Source organism: Parasteatoda tepidariorum, chromosome 8 (assembly GCF_043381705.1).
Source record: "Parasteatoda tepidariorum isolate YZ-2023 chromosome 8, CAS_Ptep_4.0, whole genome shotgun sequence".
NCBI lineage: Eukaryota > Metazoa > Arthropoda > Arachnida > Araneae > Theridiidae > Parasteatoda > Parasteatoda tepidariorum.
Genome location: NC_092211.1, coordinates 30,477,554 through 30,497,398, shown reverse-complemented (window position 1 = coordinate 30,497,398; position 19,845 = coordinate 30,477,554). Strand labels below are relative to the sequence as shown.

At 29.0% G+C, this 19,845-nt stretch overlaps 1 protein-coding gene across 2 annotated transcripts in view; it reads left to right on the top strand.

Annotated features, from left to right (window-relative positions):
* LOC107442776 (SAPK-interacting protein 1) overlaps positions 1–19,845 on the top strand; it is a 95,750-nt gene that overhangs the window by 5,293 nt on the left and 70,612 nt on the right. For both annotated transcript variants that reach the window (XM_043039031.2, XM_043039032.2), the window contains exon 2: positions 1,210–1,298. The gene's annotated coding sequence lies outside the window, so the exon portion shown is untranslated. The remainder of the gene's footprint in view (positions 1–1,209; positions 1,299–19,845) is intronic.

Genomic DNA, 19,845 nt, shown 5'->3' with positions numbered 1-19,845 from the left:
CAGCTTAGTAATCCTTAGTTTTATTGCTGGTGTAGAACAGCTGATCTGTTTTGTATTTGTGGATGCCAATGTATTTTAACTCTTGCCTTATAATTTAGAATTCGACAGAGAGGACAAAAAAATTTTTGGATTTTTTTCTCAATCTAAAAGAACACCTTAGTTCGCAAAGTTTAAATGTTATAAAAGATTTGTGTATGAGAAATACTGTTATGTAATTTATTTTTTTTTTACATTCTCCTAAAAACTTTAAAAAGAGTGGTGAGCTGAAGTGTTCTCATTAATTGCGTAAAAAATATGTATATTAGAATCAATATCTAACTTGCCTGGATGGCAATGTCAGGCGCATAAATATGTTTGAGTCAAAATTCGCTCTGTTATGATATAAAATTTAAGTAAGTTCTTAACTATTAGGTATATCAACTTGGGTATGATTTCTTCTACGTCGGAAACATAATACTTTCCTAGATATAAATGAGTATTGGCATTGGAACAAACTTTCTTGCATATAATACTTTTTGATTGAAGAGTTTGGCGGAAATAACCAAGATGTTGGATGAAGCGAAAACACATCACCAAAAAGGGTGAACAAAATTTTTTTTTTTTTAAATTTTATTGTGACCACGCACCAAAAGAGCTTCTGAACCTAAAGACTGAAGTTAACTTTATTGTGAATTGATATTATTTCAATTAAACAAGCTGTAACTTCAACAAACTATTAATTTCACCTGCTTAAACTTGTTAATGAACAGTACATATTTTAAGATATTATCTTATTCAAATTCTAATTATCAAATTTAAAAAAAAAGCACTATTCTTATTCTTTACTGGAAAATAAATCTTTAGTAACTTTCTCTATTGCAATATAAAATAATTAAAAATCATTTTCTGTTGGATGAGTATATCTGGTTTGAACTATTTGTCTTAGAATCAAAAACTGATAATAAGATTCTTATTCTTTACTAGAAAAGAAATCTTTAGTAATCTTCTCTATTGGAATATAAAATAATTAAAAATCATTTTCTGTTGGATGAGTATATCTGGTTTGAACTATTTGTCTTAGAATCAAAAACTTATGATAAGAAATTGATTAAAGAATTAAAAAATGTTTTAGAAACTGCTTATTTATGTATAATCATTTACGTTGTTAAATTATTGTATTAGCTTGTTTGTTTTGTAACATATTATGCATTCTGGCTTTTTATTTTTCAGTTTTTCTCTATATTTGGCTTCAAGAGTGTTGAACTTCGCATTGTAAATATTTCATTGATTTAGAACATTTCATTAGTTTCGTACCATTGGTAAGTATCAAATTTATTATTTATTCTAATTAAGTTATATAAACTTTCTTTATAATATTCCAAACTTTTATTGTTGTATATTTCTATGTAAGCACACCTATTTCTATTTGTAAGTAAGCACACCACCCATAAATTTTTTGGCGCAATTTTTATTTTGTTTTGTTCTTGATTGAGATATTGTTAGTTTCTTATCTAAATAAATAAAAAATCTTTTCTCTTTTTTCCCCCTTTCCACATGAATTGGCATTTTAGTGAAATTGAAAAAATTTAGAAATTTAAAATCAAAACATTTATTTCAATAATAATATTAAATCAAAATAAAGTTGTCTTAAGGCTTCAATGTTTCCAGAAGTAATGGTTTCAGAAATGAAAAGTGGTTGACCGAGCATTTTTTATACTAAATTGAAGAAAAATACAATCATGTAATATTAAAACTATTCCACTAGGCATGATAATCTGAGAATATATAGTTAAATTTAAAACTCAACATTTTTAAAAATTACTCATCTGACTTAAATATTTAATCACAATCAGATAGTGGAAATTTTGATTGAATCATATTGTTGCTCCTTAACAAAAAATTTTCATTCACATGCTTTATTAATAATTATAATATTTTATAGATGAGGAAAATTATAATTTTAAAAAGAAAAAAAAAACATTGATAAATCATCGAATCATTTATTTTTGTGAAATGTAGTCAACACTAATATTATAGGAAATTTACAAATGTGAATTTTTAGAGCTGCCTTCAACAATAAAAAAAATTTAATTGAGCAACTTTTAATAGTTGAAAATATTTTTGCCCCAAAGCACACACAAATTTTTCAATCATATGCTACCACAATAGCTATAAAACTTTCTACTTTAGAAAAATTTTAATGTTGAAGAAAAATAGATGAATCATAGAATAATTTATAATTGTGAAATATAATCAACATTGAATGCAATAGAATACTTAAAAATGTAAATATTTAGGATAATAGCTACCTTTAATTTACAAAAAGTTATTTATTTAACTTGAAAATATTGTTGCTCCAAAACCCGATTTTTCAATCAGATGCTATTGCAATAGCTATGAAACTTTCTACATTTGTAAAATTTTAATTTCAAAGAAAAATAAATGAATCATAGAATAGTTTATTTTTGTGAAGTATCGTCAACATTGAATGAAACATTGAGTCAACATTGAAAAAAATTATTTGATTAACTTGAAATTGTAGAAAATATTGTTGCTTCAAAACACTAATTTTTCAATCACACGCTACCACAATAGTTAAAAAAAACTTTCGACATTAGTATAGTTTCTGTTTCGAAGAAAAATAGATTAATTATAGAATTATTTATTTCTCTGAAATATAGTCAACATTGAATGAAATAGAATACTTAAAAATAGGAATTTTTGGAACAATATCTACCTTCAAGAATAAAAAAAGTTTACTGAATGACTTGAAATTGTTGAAAGTATTTTTGCTCCAAATCATGAATTTTTCAATAGTAACCACCCTAGTAATGAAATTTTCTAGATGAGAATAAATTTTATTTTCAAAGATAGAATAATTTATTTTTTATGATTAAGTTATAGCAATCTAAAAATTTTTCAATGATGATTAAATGTTAAAAATCATTTATTGTTTGAGAATATCTTTCAAAAAATAAGGTTTCTAAACGAATGTGAAGAGTTTAAATTCATGTATTTAGTTTTTGAGATACAGAAAAATACTGAGAAAAAAGGTAATTTTTGAGTCTTCAATTTCTGTTGGTCTCCTGTCCAAACTTTCTTTAGGTTCTTCTTTCAGGTTGTTGCTACCCACCTCCTATATATCTTAGGAATCTAGAATACAAATCAGTGAAAAAGGTACATTTTATTGAAGAAAAGGAACATACTTTTTCGAGTCTGATCTCTCATCTTAAATTACTGCCTACTCTAATTCGATAACATATCTTACCTGAATGCATTCAGCCATAGAGACTGTAACTTAATACTTAACATCCAATCATTGGATCAAAGTTTTTTTTTTTCTTTCTTTTTTTGTGAATTGTATAATATGTGTGATTGTTTCAAATGCAGACTTGTTACCCTTAAGTATAATATTTTATCAGGTTTTAAACAATTGCCTATATTTATACTGTGTTTGGTCGGATAATATTTTTAGTAATGCCAACCGGCCTGTGTACGGGTTAGGGAACTGCCCTTGCATCAGAACGGTTCTGGGTTCAAATCCTGGGCAAGGCATGGATGTTCTTTCCTTCTCTGTACTATCTGTCCTTACTGTGGGAGCAACGTTGGCCCACCTAATATGGTGCCCCTGAAAGGGGGGCCAACAAATCTGCCCTGTTAATGCCTGAATTGAAGAAAAATGTTAACACAGGTGGGCATTGGAAAAAATATATATAGTATATGTTTTTAGTAATTGCAGAGTCTAGCATGTGTTTATGTGAAAGAATTAAAAATAAAGTGTGATTTTTTTTTAATAGCATTTTATTCTAGTTATATTATTTTAAAATATTCCTCTGTATATTTCCTTAGATTATATGGATTCATCAAATTGAGATTTTTATAGCTTAATTTAGTGTCAATTTTCTGGAACTTTACTAATTAGTGCAATAGTATTTGTTTTCTATTCATATTCTTTGTAGTTCTAGAATAGAATCAGGAGTCCCTTGGTTTGCCGATAATTCTCGTTCAGTTTTGCTGAAATCCTGTTTCTGGTTACTATGATAAACTTCGAAGTCTTTGATTTCAATGGCGTTACCTTCGGGTTACTACAACTGCAATATATTGCTTGCTCACTATTGAGGTGCCCATCCTTTTTACAAGAAGCTGCAAAAAGAAACATATAGCCTTTGAGGGTCTCAATTAATTCAGTTTTTCTATAAACTGATAATAATAAATTTATTATTTAGATTAATGAGAGCAATATCAATTTGTACAGAGCAGATTTTATTTAATGCAGTGAAACCTGTGCTACTTGACCAATTGGAGTGCATTGCTTTGGTAGTAAACTTGTATTCACTGTCTTTTTTTCTTTAAATTATTTTTGTATGATGTTGGCATTCTTATATATTACTATAGATGTCGATCAAGTAAATACCCAGTGAGTAAGGTATTTGTAAATGGGTATTTACCCAGGTATCTACCACTGACCTTGTTAAATACTCGAAACCAGGGTTTTCATGGTTTTTAGTCATTCTTGAAGCATGTAACCTTAATCTACCTTTACTGTAGTTTAGTAAATAATGCAATTATCTGTATTTTATGCAAATAAACTTGCAGCTTTTTATAAAATAAATTCAGAAGAAATATTTCAAAAATTTATAACTACCCAGTATATGGGGGAGCTTTTTTGCATCAAATGAATAATACAAAAAGATATGAATAATTTAATGCAATCAGCCAAACATTAAAGTAATATACACTAATATTTAAAAATACAGGAAGTTTTAAGCTTACATATGTATTTTTATACCCATCAAAATTGTGCAAAAATTGAAATGAAAACTTGATATGATTAAAATTCTCAAAAAATATTCAGACAATTTAGAATGCTGAGTATTTTTCAGGGAAACAGCACAATATACAAACTAAATGTGGATCAAGGACAAATTTCTCTATCATTTACATTCAGAAAAACAAAAGCAACAGTTTTGTTTCGGGAGAAAAAATTTTAATAATTACATTTATTCTAATTAAAATATATTTCTAAAAGAAGTTTCTTATCTTATAATATTCAGAACAAATAAGTAATTTCATGTTTTTATTACTGCCCATAAAAGAATTATTTTTTTTTTATTTAATTATTTATTTTATTTGAGATTGAAATTTTAGATTTTGCATTGTTGAATTCGAAAATTAATTGAAAATTTCGAAAATTCATTGAAATTACCAGGAAAAATAAGATGGGGGTAGCCATTTGTTTTGTTTGCAGTAATATCTATCTAGTCTGCTCTTCAGAAATCAGCAGACCTCACATAAAAAAGACTGCTTGTTGATTACGTATTTTGGGTTAATGTTCAAAAGATTATTAACATCTTGAAACCCATTGTAGACATAATAACTGCAATTGAGTCCAACTCTTCACAAATTCATAACATATATTCTAAATTTAAATACCTAAAATCAATCTTAAATGAAGAAATTCCTGTATCTCCTCTCCAAAAATCTGAAGAGAAAAAGGTTTTAACAAAACTTGCTGAACAGAAATTTAGTATACATCAAATCCATTTGACTGCCGATTAAATCCAGCATTGCAAGGACACAAATTAAGTCTTACTGAATTAATTGATGCATTGAATTTCATCTGTAAAGTTAGTCAGCATATGGAACTTAACATTGTAGAAATTAAGAAAAATGTGGCCGATTATAGGGATAAAGAAGGACTGTGAGGAAGTCCATTTATTTGGAATGATGTTAGTGAGGCTGAAAATGAACTCTTTATAAATCTTTGTGCATGCAACAAATCAATTTCAAATTTTTTGACACCTATATTTTGAAATTTTAGTTCCATAATTAGTGTTTTCCTTTCCAAATATTTTGAAATTAGCTTGTAAAACAGTCAAATAATTTTTTTATGTAGTTGTGTTGATATATGTTGCAATAAACTTTTGTTGGCAAGATGGATATTTTTACATTGACCATTTGAAAGTCGCATTTCACACCTTGCCACAAGTTATGCAGCCCTAGCTTACCATCTAATAAATATGTCACTTGGCATGTGAATTATTTTAGTTGTAGAATTAAATCTGATATACATTCAATTTAAAAAAAAGTTTACGGTTGTCTTTTGTTAAACCTTAATTCAATAAAAATAAAATAATTTTTATTAAAATTCTGGACTTAATCTTTGATTAATCTATTATGTAGCTCTTTATTTAATTAATTATTGTTTTCAAATAAAAATATTTCTTGTGTTAAATTATTTAGTTCTCAGTGTGCAAGCTGTATTAAACATATCAGACTTTTCCCAGAATTTTTCTATCAATAATCGAACAGTATTAACTCGTATTATACAGCAATATATATTTACTAAATATTTTATCTCTACCAATTATGACCAATTGTCACTATTTTTAATTCATCCATCTAAATTTATTTCTTTTAAACTTATTGTGTAATTAGTCTAGCTGTTTATTTATATTATCCAAAAAAAAAAAAAAAAAAACAGCTAATATAATAACATTTCAACTATTTTATATTTAAGTTTTTATATTTTTTAATTATTTAGCCGACTATTTTGTTTAAGATACATGAATAATAATTAAATATTATGTAAATTATCCTTTTTATTACATTCTATTAGCATGTATGTAAATTTAAATACCCTCCTGCATTAAAGTTATACTTTTTTATAAATAAGATTTTTGAAACTGTAGAATTTTTAATCAATTAGATTGTTCTTATGACATAGTTATTTTAATTTTTTGTGAAACTAATTTTTTTTTATTGAAAAATAATTTTTTTAACTTTTTGAATTTTTATTCAATTGTTTTCTTTATAAATTTCTAGTCCAATTTTTTTCATAAATAAAACAAGGTTCCCACTGTTCAGGGAAAACCTGCAATTGCCAGGCACTTTTGACCATCAAAAGCAGGGAAAGTTGCATTTTTTTTTACAAAAACCTGGAAAACTCTTACATCATGACCAGTCTTAGAATTGTCAGTAACAGTAATTAGTTATTGAGATTCGATTTAAATAATTCTATCATCTATTACAATTATTTGTTATAAAAATATCATATTTTAGTAAGTCTTTTCCATGTTTCCATCTTTATTCAATGATATTTTTTTGCTCTCAAAATCTAATATTTGACGTTACAAACAAAACAAAAGAAAACCTAAGTTATGCGATGAAAAATTGCATGTTATAGATAAAATATGGTCCTAATAAGAGAGTTCCATTTTAAATTTGAAAGATTTTCACTTAATTCAAGAATTAAAATTGAAAAAACCACAAATTAAAAAGTAATAAAAACAAGATTTCTATTTCTTTCAAAATATTTCTATGACATGTAAATATTTGACATGTAATTTTTTTTTTTTTTTTTAAATAGTAAAATAAATGTTTTCAACTTTTTTGAAATTCTTTTCCGTTATTTTTTTAATTATTATTACATACCATTATTTTCATTACAATTCTTTTTTTTGTATTTCGTAAATAAGTGTCCTATTTCACACAATTCAAGCAACTATTTTCTTTCATTTTTTAAAGGAAAATTGCAAAATCATGAATTAGAAAATAATGATAAGAAAAAAGAGACTTACTTTCTATTACTTTCTTACTACGTCACTAACCACTCCACTGTCTGAACTATTACTATTATTATTTTTCCAAATTTGTTAATTGTGAAAATCGCAGCAAAGACAGTAACAACCTTAACTAAAACAGCGTAGCCACGGAACAGGGAAAAGTCGAGGAATTTTATACGAGAGAAATTTTTAGGGAATTTAATTAATATACTCAAAAAGCAGGGAAAGTTTATAATTTGAGGTAGAGGTACATAAAAATCCAAAATTCTTGCACCAAAAAATTGGTCTTGTTATAACTGTTTTTAAACGGTTTATTTTCAAATCTACAAACAAATAAAAGTGTTTTGTAATATATATTATGCATAAAAGTTAAGCATAACTGAAAAATTAATAATAAAATTTATGCCACCGATCTTAAAATTTCAGGGAATTTCAAAGAAATCAGCCTAGAAAATTTCAACCAGTTTATTTAATTTTTCTTTTTTTCTGAGTGTTCGAGGCCATTCTGTAAAAATAAGTTTTCTGAACTGAAAAATTTACAGTAAAATTTATGCATCCGATTAAAAAAATTTTAAAAAAGTAATAAATCTCAAATGTCAATGAGTTTTTTTTTTTTCTTTTTTTTTCCCTAAGTGTTTGTGGCCATTCTGTAAAAAAAAAGTTTCCTTAACTAGAAAAAATATAACTGAAAAATTATTAATAAAATTTATACACCTAATTATAAAAATTACAGAAATAAAAAAATCCACTTGAAAAACTTGGCGAATTTATTATTTTTTTTATTTATTTATTTTTTTTTTTTTCTCCTTTTTCTCTTGGGTGTTTGTGGCGATTCTGTGAAGAAAGAAAAACTGAACTGAAAGAAGCATAACTGAAAAATTAATAATAAAATTTTTACCATCGATTCTAAAAATCTGGAAATTAGAAGAAATCAGGCTGGAAAATTTCAGCGCATTTTTTGCTGAGCGTTTGTGGCCATTCTGTAAGAAATTGTTTACTCAAACCAAAAAAGAAAGGGAAAAATCCTTACTTATAAACAATCTTAGAAAAGGGTTAACCTTAAAAAAATTTATCGATTTTTTTTTTAATTTATTATTTTATTTAAATCAACTAATCTACCGTCTTCTAATTTTGTTTTCTTAAACTAATTACTTTACGACTTTTTAATATGAGACCCATATAATTTATTTCTGAAGCGACAATTTCATCCCTAAATTAGTGAGGATTCAATTTTAATCTTTTCTTCGTACTCTTTAATTCTTAAAAAAGAAAGACAAAAGGAAAAAAATAAAATAATTTTTTTTCTTTCAATCGCTCTCTTTCTAATTCTCCTGATTTAGTTGTTGCTGCTTTCAGATTTGCCTTTTAGTTAGGCTATTTATTTTGTGCTTAAGATAGGAGCAAGGGAGGTGATTTGAATAAACAAAATAAAAGCCAGTTGTGATATTTGAAAAGAAAAACTGAAAAAAACTGAGTTTAATTTACAAAACAAGATGTGCCGGATTGAGAATGCTTTATCTTTGAAAGTGCAAATGAGTTTCTTTATATGACAAAGCGATTATTCAGCCAATGAGAAAGTAATCCATGTTGACCTGTCCCTCACCCCTTTTATCTCACCCCCCGTTTTGTTTTAAGATGCAAGAAATTCTTTCTGCCTGTAATCTAATTAGTAGTTGAAATGAAAACACGTGATTTTTTTCTGGGGAAGTAGGGGGTGGCTGTCCTGGAAAAAGTATTCCCCTTTTGGTGTGTAGTCGAAATCGAAGGGGGGGGGCTCATAGAAAAGGGGGTCGACGTTCCCTATTCACCTCGACGCTTTTCGCACAAATAGCGAAATAATGATCTACAATAAAAACCCCGGTGTGAATATGCAAATCGTGAAAGCTCAATATTTTGCATTTAATTACACCTGAGCCGGTAATTAGCAGTTGGGCACGTGCTTCTCTCGTGCCGGTAATTAGCTAATTAGCGGCAGTTCAAAAGTAATTAGACGCACACACCCTAAATTACTTCCAAAAAGTCCGAATTTCTAATCAGCTTCATTAGAAAAACGGGAAAAGCATTGCCCCCACCCTTGTCAACCCCCTTACTTTACTTTTCCCCATTAATTCGAGAAAAAGGTATGTTCAGAGACTTTGATTACAGAAGTTAAACTAGTTTTCTTCAAAAAGGGCAGAAAACGCACATCGTGATTAAAATAAGACCACCCACCCTTTTGGTTCTTTTTTTTTTCCACCCCCCATTTTTTTTTCTTCAAAAACTACATGTTGTCGAAACCTTTCAAAACCTTTAGAAAACTGCTTGATAGCCTAAGTTAATGAGAGCTTTAAGTTTTAATGGTAAAAGCAAACCTTTTTCGTATTTCTTCTTGCATTTCTGCGAATTCTTTTTCAAAAGTTCTGCTTTGCTCTGATTTTCGTTTCATACACCCCCTTCTACCCGTATTTTTTTTTCCCACCATCAATGGAACGTCTTTTTAGTTAGTATCTCCGGATCGGCGTTCCGTGCCTACCTTTTGCCGAAATCTAATTATCTTCTAATTTTCGAGGATGGAAGTACTTATTTCAGCTATTACCTTCCTTAGATCATTAGCTTCACGCTAAAGGTAGATAAATGTAACTAATAACGACATTACAGTGTTAATATCGTATTCCTGACGCCCTAATTTGGCTACAGCCAAAATCAGTTTTTTACCCTTTCAATTTTGTTATTTAATTATTATTATTATTAGAAACAATATTTGTTCTGTCTTTGTTTTTAAGGAGGATCTAGTGCACCCTTTGCTGTAGCCTTTTTTTCCCCTTTGTCTTCTGAATGAACTAATACAATCACTTAAACATTTCCTTTTTAACAGAATTTCTGAAAAACGAATTTTTCCTTTCATAAGGAGGGACCGGTTTTAGTTAGTGTCTCCTAAAAGCTAAAAGAAACAATAATACCACTTAATTTTCTGTTAAGTCGAACTTCGGAAAAACATGATTGTTTTTTGCATTCCCCAAACGAAAAAAATTAAGATTGACATTGATATGCAAACTGTGCAGTTTATGATGCAAGAATTAAGACCTTAAATTGGAAAACGTTCTAATTTCATTTCACTCCTTTTGACATCTTAGTCAATACTTTAAAATGTAGATGTTTAACTTCCCTTGCCAGGCGTCTGGTAAGTCTTGAAAATGGGCGCCTATTTTTAAAGCGCTTAAAATATGTCGACTGTTATTTACTTTTTATGTTTTTTTAGAGCGAATGAAGCTTTTAATCAGATAATATCTTACCGCTTCTGTTTCTTGGGAATATTTATTTAATTTAGTTTACTTGCTTATTTTTATTATTTTTTAATCCCTTTGGACCTGGTGTCCGGTGTGCCGAACAAAAATTTTAATCCATATTAGCTTAATTAATAATTATCAGAATCACAAGAATTTTTTTTTTTTTTTTTAAGACGCTATTGCTTTTTAAAGAAGATATCTTGAAGCTATACAGCACAATTCAAATTGTCTTTTCAAGCTCCCTAATTTGTTAAATTAGCACATAAGAGAAGATATTTTTTCCTCAAATATATATATGTGTACCACGTTACCGTTCGCTGTTTAGGATAGAACACTGACTGTCCCTTTTGTTCAAAAAATAAAAAGTAACAATAAAAGTTAATTTTTATTGACGAAATGATCCTAATTTACTTGTAATTTGTTTTTGTTATTTTGCGATAACTGCGCCCCAACATAAATACTATTTGCTCACGTATCCGATAAGCACAAAAAAGGTACTATTGTAGCAAATTGGGAATTATATAAGGTGGTATTGTAATGGTATTACAGTATATATATATGTTTCAAGTTCACGCACTTAGTTTTATATTTTATTTCTTTATAGAGTGCCTTTTTATACAATTTAAAATTTTTGTCCGAATTTTTACAGTTCCATGTTTCTATATACAGGAAGAAAAATCATATTTTCTCACGCTGAGTCACGAAATAAAAATTTAAATCAACAACTCGATCTCGTAAAGTACTTTAAAGTTCATTAATAATGCAACAAACGCAGATTACTTTGCAGTCTATGCAACGGAAATTTCATGCTGTCACGCTAATTTAATTTGTTTTTATTCAAATTTATTTTTTCATGCCTTTCCCTTTATTTTTCAGTCGAATTTCCTGTATTTATCTCTTCCTAGAAATTTTATTCTGTTTCATGTCCTGATAAATTTGGAACTTTTAATTTTTGTTAATAAATTATTCATAATTTTCTTTAACATTTCATTCATTATTAATAAAGCTATGATTTTTTTTAAATTTGCTATCGATGTTTAACAGACATTTTAATCGTCCTAGTTATCGTAGGGAGCAAGTTATTTTCTTAAAGAAACTTTAAATTTATTAGGCCTTTTTAATGTTCAACAAATCTTTTACAACCAAAACATAATTTTGAAACAGGTTATTTTTAGTCATATGTCATTTATTATTTTTTTTTTAAAATTCAAATGTAATAAATAAAAGGAAGTATTCATCATTACAAATTAATGTTTCGTTGCGTAAAAAAAAAAAGTGGTGAATTATTTATGTATTTGGGAAATACGATCGCCAGCAGCGACCAATAAATTTTCAGTGGCAGTTATGTTTTTGGCTTTATAAATACAATGTCATTTTTTTATAGTTCAATATTTTGGTCAAAAAAAAGAATTATCTGAGAATTGATCACGAGCGTAATTTTTTCTACGTTCTCGCCCGTGTTTTCAACATTCATACGAGAAAAATCTCATTTTTCCTTATTTTTGCAACTGTCAGGTATTCCTCAATTTTCTGATTTCGAGTTTTGTAATAATATCATGTTTGAAAATAAAAAAAAATAAATAAAAAACGGAATTTAAAAAATCCATAGGAATAACTCTGATATCCACAGGAATAACTGAAATTGCTTTCGAAAATCCATTTTCGAAATTCGGGATTCGGGATTTATGCAATGAAATCGAAGCAAAATCAAACTAACGTGGTCGAAAATCGAAAGGTGATAACTCATTTGCGCGATTCGAGATTCATGAGTTGTGATAGTTTCGATTTAAAAATATCATGATTTTTAAAATTATTTAGAAATTCATTCGTATAACTGCGGAAAAAAAAAGGAAAAAACGTGAATGCACGACGAAATTGAAGAAATCGAACACGTACGTTAAAAGTTATTATTCAAATACGCGATTCGATTCTCTTGCGTAATAATATCTAATTAAATATATCAAGATTTCAAAAAACTATGTAGAAATCTGTAACGGTAATTGCTGAAAAACCACATGGATAATCGATAAAATCCATGCAAATCGAACGAACGAGGTCGAAAATCAATAGTTCAGTCATAATAATTTCGTATTCGTATTAAAATATCAGGATTTTAAAGATTATGTAGAAAACCGGGGGTTTAACCACCGAAAAAGTTATTCGACAGTGTAAATTCAAAACGCAAATCAAACGCGTGCATCAAAAAGTTGCTATCCAAATACGCGATTCGAAATTCACTCGTCGTAATAATATCATATTAAAAATGTCGGAATTTCAGAAAACCATGTGGAAATCCGTAACAATTATTGCTGAAAAAAAATACATTTTGTTATGAAATCGGCACAAAATGAAGTCCGTCAACAGAAGATCACTTAAATGGGCGATTTGAAATTCCGTAATGTGTTAATATCGTGTTGAAAAATGGGAAAATGCCCCCGATTTAAATTTTTTTAGCAATTACGTAATTTTTGTGCGAGGTTCATGATTTCAGAATTATCTCTCGAAATTCATCGGGTCTCACGAACTTTTGAAGTTTTGTTAAATTGCGTCCCAATTTACTTAACTACCCAGCTGTAATGTACCTTATTACGCGTAATCGCAATTTTCCGAGAGTATCCGTGCTAATACATACTTAGTTTTGATTACACATAGATTTTTATTATAATGCTGTAATAAGATTTCATTTATTTGCAAAATGTATCCCAAATGTGAGTATTTGATTATTTATGCATATATTCAACAATATTTCCAATTTTTCTCAGGAAAAATAATTGAAACGGAAAAAGTGCTAATATTTTTACTGGCTACCAGAAATTTTTGCTGGCTACCAATATTTTTTAAATTCTTAGAGCCCTGTGCATACATTATTATATTTATGCGCTATGTTCAATATACACTCTCTGAAAAATCGGTTCAAAATCGAACCCCAACTGAGCAAATTTGCTGCAAAGGTGCTAAACCACATTTTCGGCCAGGTTGAAGTATATGTAACTAAGTTTTAAAATTCTGATCATGTTTTTCAATTTGGTACCATATTAATTTGAACGATATTCGACGAGCTCCAAAATTTTTAACACTATAAAGAATTACCTTGTTAGAAAACTTACGGGTAAATTCGTCTGTCTGGTATATTCATTTCATCTAAAACTTAACTTTCTTGTCTTTTCTTTTTTTTTTAAGTTTAAGAAAAAATTAAAATGCAATAAAAATAATTGCTGAGCAGTCAATGTAAATTTACCGTTTAATTTTTAATCAGTGTTTAAAATAGTTAGTTGAAATTTGCTTATTTTTTCGCAGTCGTCCTTATGCTGTTGTTTTTAATAGTGTGCCTGAAAAATTAAATTGTGAAAATCCCGACAATCCATGCAAAGGAAATATTATAGAGAAGAAAAAAAATTCTCATCAATTACTTATCTCCTATTGGCGACAGAATATGTGCCAATTATAATGCACGCCTCGCCAAAACGACGGAAGCACAATAATTCCTTTGCAATCGCATCAGAAGCAATATTAAACATGGACCATTTGATGCTATCCCAAATCTCTGGTTGTCTCTCCTTGTAATTGGCTAATGTGAATTTGAAAAGGTAATGTTCTCGTCAGCTGCCTGACGGCGCAAGCAAATGGTATTATCACGTTACCATTTGCTATTGATTAATGGGCAGTCATTAATCAAATAAGTCCGATAAAAATGTCCGGGACCCGTTTATGACTACGGATGCGCGTATACGTTATTGTATTATCCGGCAAGGAAAAATTTGCTCATCTGGAAACATTGCCAAAATGCGCATTAAATCTATCGTGAAATAGGTGTCTGCATTCTTCTGGTATCAATTATCTCTTTTGAAAAAGTTGTTGCTGTCCATGAAAAAAAGAAGAAAAAAGAATGTTGGTTACAGGTAATTTGAAATCTCTCTGAAAATTTCAGCAGTATAAACTAAATTTTTTAAAAAAAATCTTTTCTCTTTTCGTTGGCGTTTACCTTTGCTATGAATCCTACTGTTTTTTGGATTATAATGTTAATAGTGTTTCTATCTTGTTATACTTTAAGTTATTTTTTTTTTTATTAAATACTTTAATTATCTTCGATTCTTAACAAAAATTGCAATGTATTTAAACTGTGCGATATTTATAATCGATCTGTAATATCAGGAAAAGGTCAGAGAATTATTTTTAACGTAGGGTTTGTGACCACTTTGTTTTTATTTATTTTTTTAATACAAGTTCATTTGTACATTTTATTCATTGTGCAAATTATTTTTTAATCTATTACTAGCTTTTCTTTTTTAAAAAATAAATAAATAAATAAAACTTTTTTCTATTAAAAAAAAAATAAAAATTAATCGATGTATATGCTCACAATTTATATCATAATATTATATCCTCGCAAAAAATTAATTTCCCTTTCTAATCTTTTTCTCCAGTTTAAAAAATTATGCAGCTGCCCTTACATTTTCATTAATTGCAATGAATTGCTGAAGCTATTGCCTCGTAATCTTTTTACAATTTCACCTGCCTAACAATTAAATGCATCTCACCCCGTCCCATGGGTAACAAATGAACGAATAAATCATCCGTGAATTATTTAAAGCGATCACTTATTTGAGCTATATAACAATTCTAACACAAGCTTAAATCGCTAAATCCATCGCCATTTTTACATCCTCTTTTTTTTATGTAAAACATTTCATTACGGTGCTATAAATACCACCTGTCATTTTTTACCCTTTATCTTGGTCTTCAGAAGTGGTACAAGGAAGGAGAGGAAGAAAAAAAAAAACGTATTTAAAATCAAGTAATGATCGTAATTGGGGAAACCTCAATATGTGCCCATTAAAATTCATAATCCGCTTAAGAGGCCCTAGTGACTAATTCGAAAAAGATAGGTATCCGTGGCCAAATCATCTTCCATAAATCACATTACTTGGTGCCCGGGTAAAAGGAAAACGTTTTATTACAACTGTAATCTGCTGTAGTTACATTTCGATTGGAGATCTCTTTAGTTTCTGGAAATGTAATTAATGGCGCAACAGCTTTCGGCTCATTTGTCAAGGAGGGTAGGACGGTTTGGGCGAGTTTTGTCCTGGTTGAGTTGACGATGGTGGTGTGAGAGGAAATGTTTTGGTCATGCGTATGCACATTGCAGTTGTGCCTGCAGTTAACAAAAGAAAAATGTTTTAAATTTTTCATTGATTTGAAAATATTTTAATTTTCTTACTAGGAGTAGTACATCTAATATTTTCTTGACCGAACTTTGATTGGTGGCTAAATAGATAAATTTTCTAATCTAATTTTGTTGTTTTTTTGGTGATAAAGTTTTTGATTATAAAATCGGAAATTTGATTGAAAGCTTGATTTGCCTTGTCGTGAGAAGGATATACTGTTTCCCTTACTATGTTTAGGCCTGGTTTCTTAGGACAAGCGCCTTATCTGGGCTTCAGCGTTAAGTTTACGTTACCCTGACGCCAACAAAATACTGGTTTGTTAGTTCAAGGCCTGGTTTCTTGTGAGAAGCGTCTTAACTGGGCGTCAGCGTTAAGTTGATATAATTTTGACGCCATAAAAATACCGTTTTGTTAGCTCAGAGCGAGCAGTCGGTCCAACACAGACATTATCTCGCATGCGTTAATAACGTAAACAAATATTTATTTTGAATTTGTATTGATTTTGTGGTTGTCGACCAGTGCTTTAAAGAACAAATGATGATTTTGTCCGGAAAAAAACTCATTATAGCTTGGCTAAATGAAGAAGAAGAGGAAAAAGAAGCTATGTTTAATGTTAAAATTAAAATCCTGGCTGATTTCAATGCTCTGTTGTTGGCTGTTGTCCGCCATTGCTTCTGTTGTTAACGTCACGTTGTAATCCAACTGCAGTTGATTTGGACGGCAGTTGTCGTTCAAGCTGACGTCAAGCATGACGTATGCTGTCAAACTCATAAATTGACCAATCAGAGGTAAACGTTCGTTTCAAGCTGACGCCGACGTTTCCTAAGAAACCAGGCCTTTAGCAAGCAAGAGCAAGCGTTTTGTTACTAAGAACAAGTAATATGTACTCACATATTCATAAGTGCTAACACCTTTTCAATTGCTGGATCGTATCCTTCACGCACATTAATTTATTCACAGAGTTCGCAGGCTCCAAATCCATAGGATTTGAGTGGAATCGAACCTGGTATACAGTATCGGGCAATGTGTGTACCGTATGATTTAAAGTAGCCGGACACCCACTTGAAACATCATGGTTTTGGGGTTTGGCCTGGGCCCCTTAGTTCCTGTGGTAGAAAACGCGAACTCTGTGTAATAACTGGGAATTCGGGACAAAGCTGCTGTCCCAACTCTATTACAATATTTCGGGGAAGGCAAGGCTTATTCCTCCTCCAGCTAGATTAGCTGCTCCATTCACGCAGTGAGAGTTATGCAGCCAGTTTTTGATGAAATGTGGTTTAAGAACTAGACTGGCTGGTATTCTCGAAACCACGGTCTAAAAATCTCATATAACACATTTGAAACAAATGAAAACATAGATTACGTAGCCAACCAAAATGACTAACATCCAGCACTGACTTAAACTCTTATGGACGCATCAAGTTAACTCCTATGGCAGCCTATCTTAAACTGGTGGACATACGGTGTAATAATTCGTTCGCTGTTTATTCATTATTTCCTACTCCATGGGGTTTGAGAGAAGGATAGAATCTTTTTAATAGTTTCCCATAGAAAGCTCATCTTCCTCAGTAATTCCATAATAAGTCTGGTTAATTATTGACTACGGATCACTTCCAAGCGTCTAAACGCAGGCTAAAATTTCTTTTGTGAATTTTTTTTTAATGTATTATATTTTTACAGCTTTTTAGTTCGTTAATATGAAATTTTAGAATCATTAGACTAAAATTTTAAAACTATATGCAGCGAAACTGAAAGCCATAAAGTTTCATAGAAAATTTAAGATCTTCTTAAGAAACTTTTGTAGTAAATGTTTTAAGAATTTAGCTTCATCTAAATGCTAATATGTTCTATTCCTTATAAATTATTTTTAATGATTAAAATATGTTTTAAAATGGCCATTAAGTTTAAGTGAATTGTAAGAAATTTTTGCACCCTACAAAAAAATTCATTTAGTTTACTTGAAGTTGCCCACTTCAATTTTCATAACACACCATCTATATGTAATTAACACCATTCTCTCATTTTTGTATTAGATTTGATGTTTTAAATTTTTATTTAGTTATTTTTTGTTTGGTAAATCAATACCTTTTTCTTTTAAAACTTTTGTATATGTTCAAAAATGCGAAACAGAAAGTTAAATTGTGTATATTCTGGTGTTTTTTTTGTTTTTGTTTTTAAATACTGAGTTGGTGGATTTGTTTTAATCCATTGCCCTCACACAATATCAATCTATCGTTTCTTCGATATCGTTCCTAAGTTTTATGACATTCGTTACCATATGACAATTTAATGCGTCAACCTTGTGATTTTTTTATTATTTTGAAATCATCCGTTCTTTGGTGCATTCAGAACCTGGAAGTTCAGAACTTCACTTACGGAATTCTGAAGTAAAATTGCAACGTTTAGCATTTAATGTTATAATACTTACCTCTGAACTTGCAAAAAAATCCCCTTTTTTTAAAAACTTGTTTTAAAAGTATTTTAAAGTATAAAAGTAGCTCTTATATATTTAATACCTTCCTGGTTTTCCACTTGAATTGCAATGAGAATTTCGCTCACGAAATTTTGATGTATTAGTTACAAGAATCACCATTCACTGGCACTTATTGAATACTTATTTTTAAACTTTCAAAAATCATTAAAAAAAAGAACTTGTTTTAAATATTAAAGTATCTATTATAGTGTTAATGTATTCTTGCTTTTCACTTGAATTGGATTGCATGAATTCTTTACCTACACATAATTTGTTTTACTCTGTGTTATTTTGGTTTAGTCTGTGTTCGTAGGGTTTTTAAAAAGTGCTTAAGGGTGCTTATTTTTTATTTATTTTTTTTAAAAGCCCTTAAAGGTGCTTTTTTTATTTGGGGTTTGTAAAAAGTGCTTAATTTTCTCTCTTTTAAAAGAAATTTTTCTTTGCCGTATCAATTGTAGTTCAAAATTACAAAAAAATTAATGATTTTACACAATTTTCCTAAAATATTTATCAGTGACTAGTTATTTTATCATGATTATTTTTGAAAATGTTTTTGAATTTTATTGATTAAAAATATTTTTGAGTGCTTAAAAAGTACTTAAAAGGTGCTTGTTTTTTGTTGAAAAATCTGACTACGCACCCTGTTAAGAACTTTAAAGGTAGCTTTCTAATTTATTGTAAGTCCTTGCAAGCTCTCTTCCAACCAAGTAAACAAGTTAAATATTGGTCTTATATTTTTGAACTTGAAATTCATTGGTTCTTTATAAGTGGGTTTTTTTTTATTTATTTATTTTCTGTAAAGAATGGGAAATTATGGTATTTTATCACACTTTCGCAATATATCATATTTTTAGACATGCTAATTATTTACGCTAGATTTTTTTACATTTCTTTTTAAGTTAATTTTGTTAGTATCATCTCTCTCTTAATCTGCCATCTCATTCCTCGAATAGAATTTTTATTTTAGTACAGAACAGCATATAATTCAAATTAGCAAAATACGCCAAATATTTCAAATTGATTCATTTATCGTATTTTACCTGCTTTTTTAAGTAAAATGTTTTATTTCTCATTTCTCATCTTTTCTCTCAAATAAGGTTATGTAGTTAATTAATGCATTATTTTGAGAAATGCAAAAACTCACCACCATAAGTATCTTTCGTATTTTCCTTACAACAAATTGTTTGGAAGTGAATCGCCTTTTGCTTACTTTACACTTTTTTTTAGGAAATAAATTGTTTTCTGAATGCGTTCTTAAACTGTGTAATTAAGAGAGCTTTTACTTCAACTTAGCTTCCAAGTGTCATAATTTACCAATTAAGGGCTTTTATAATTTACTATTTAATTTAGTTTTTATTCCATTCCATTATAAACTTTTTCTTCTGAAAGCATACTCC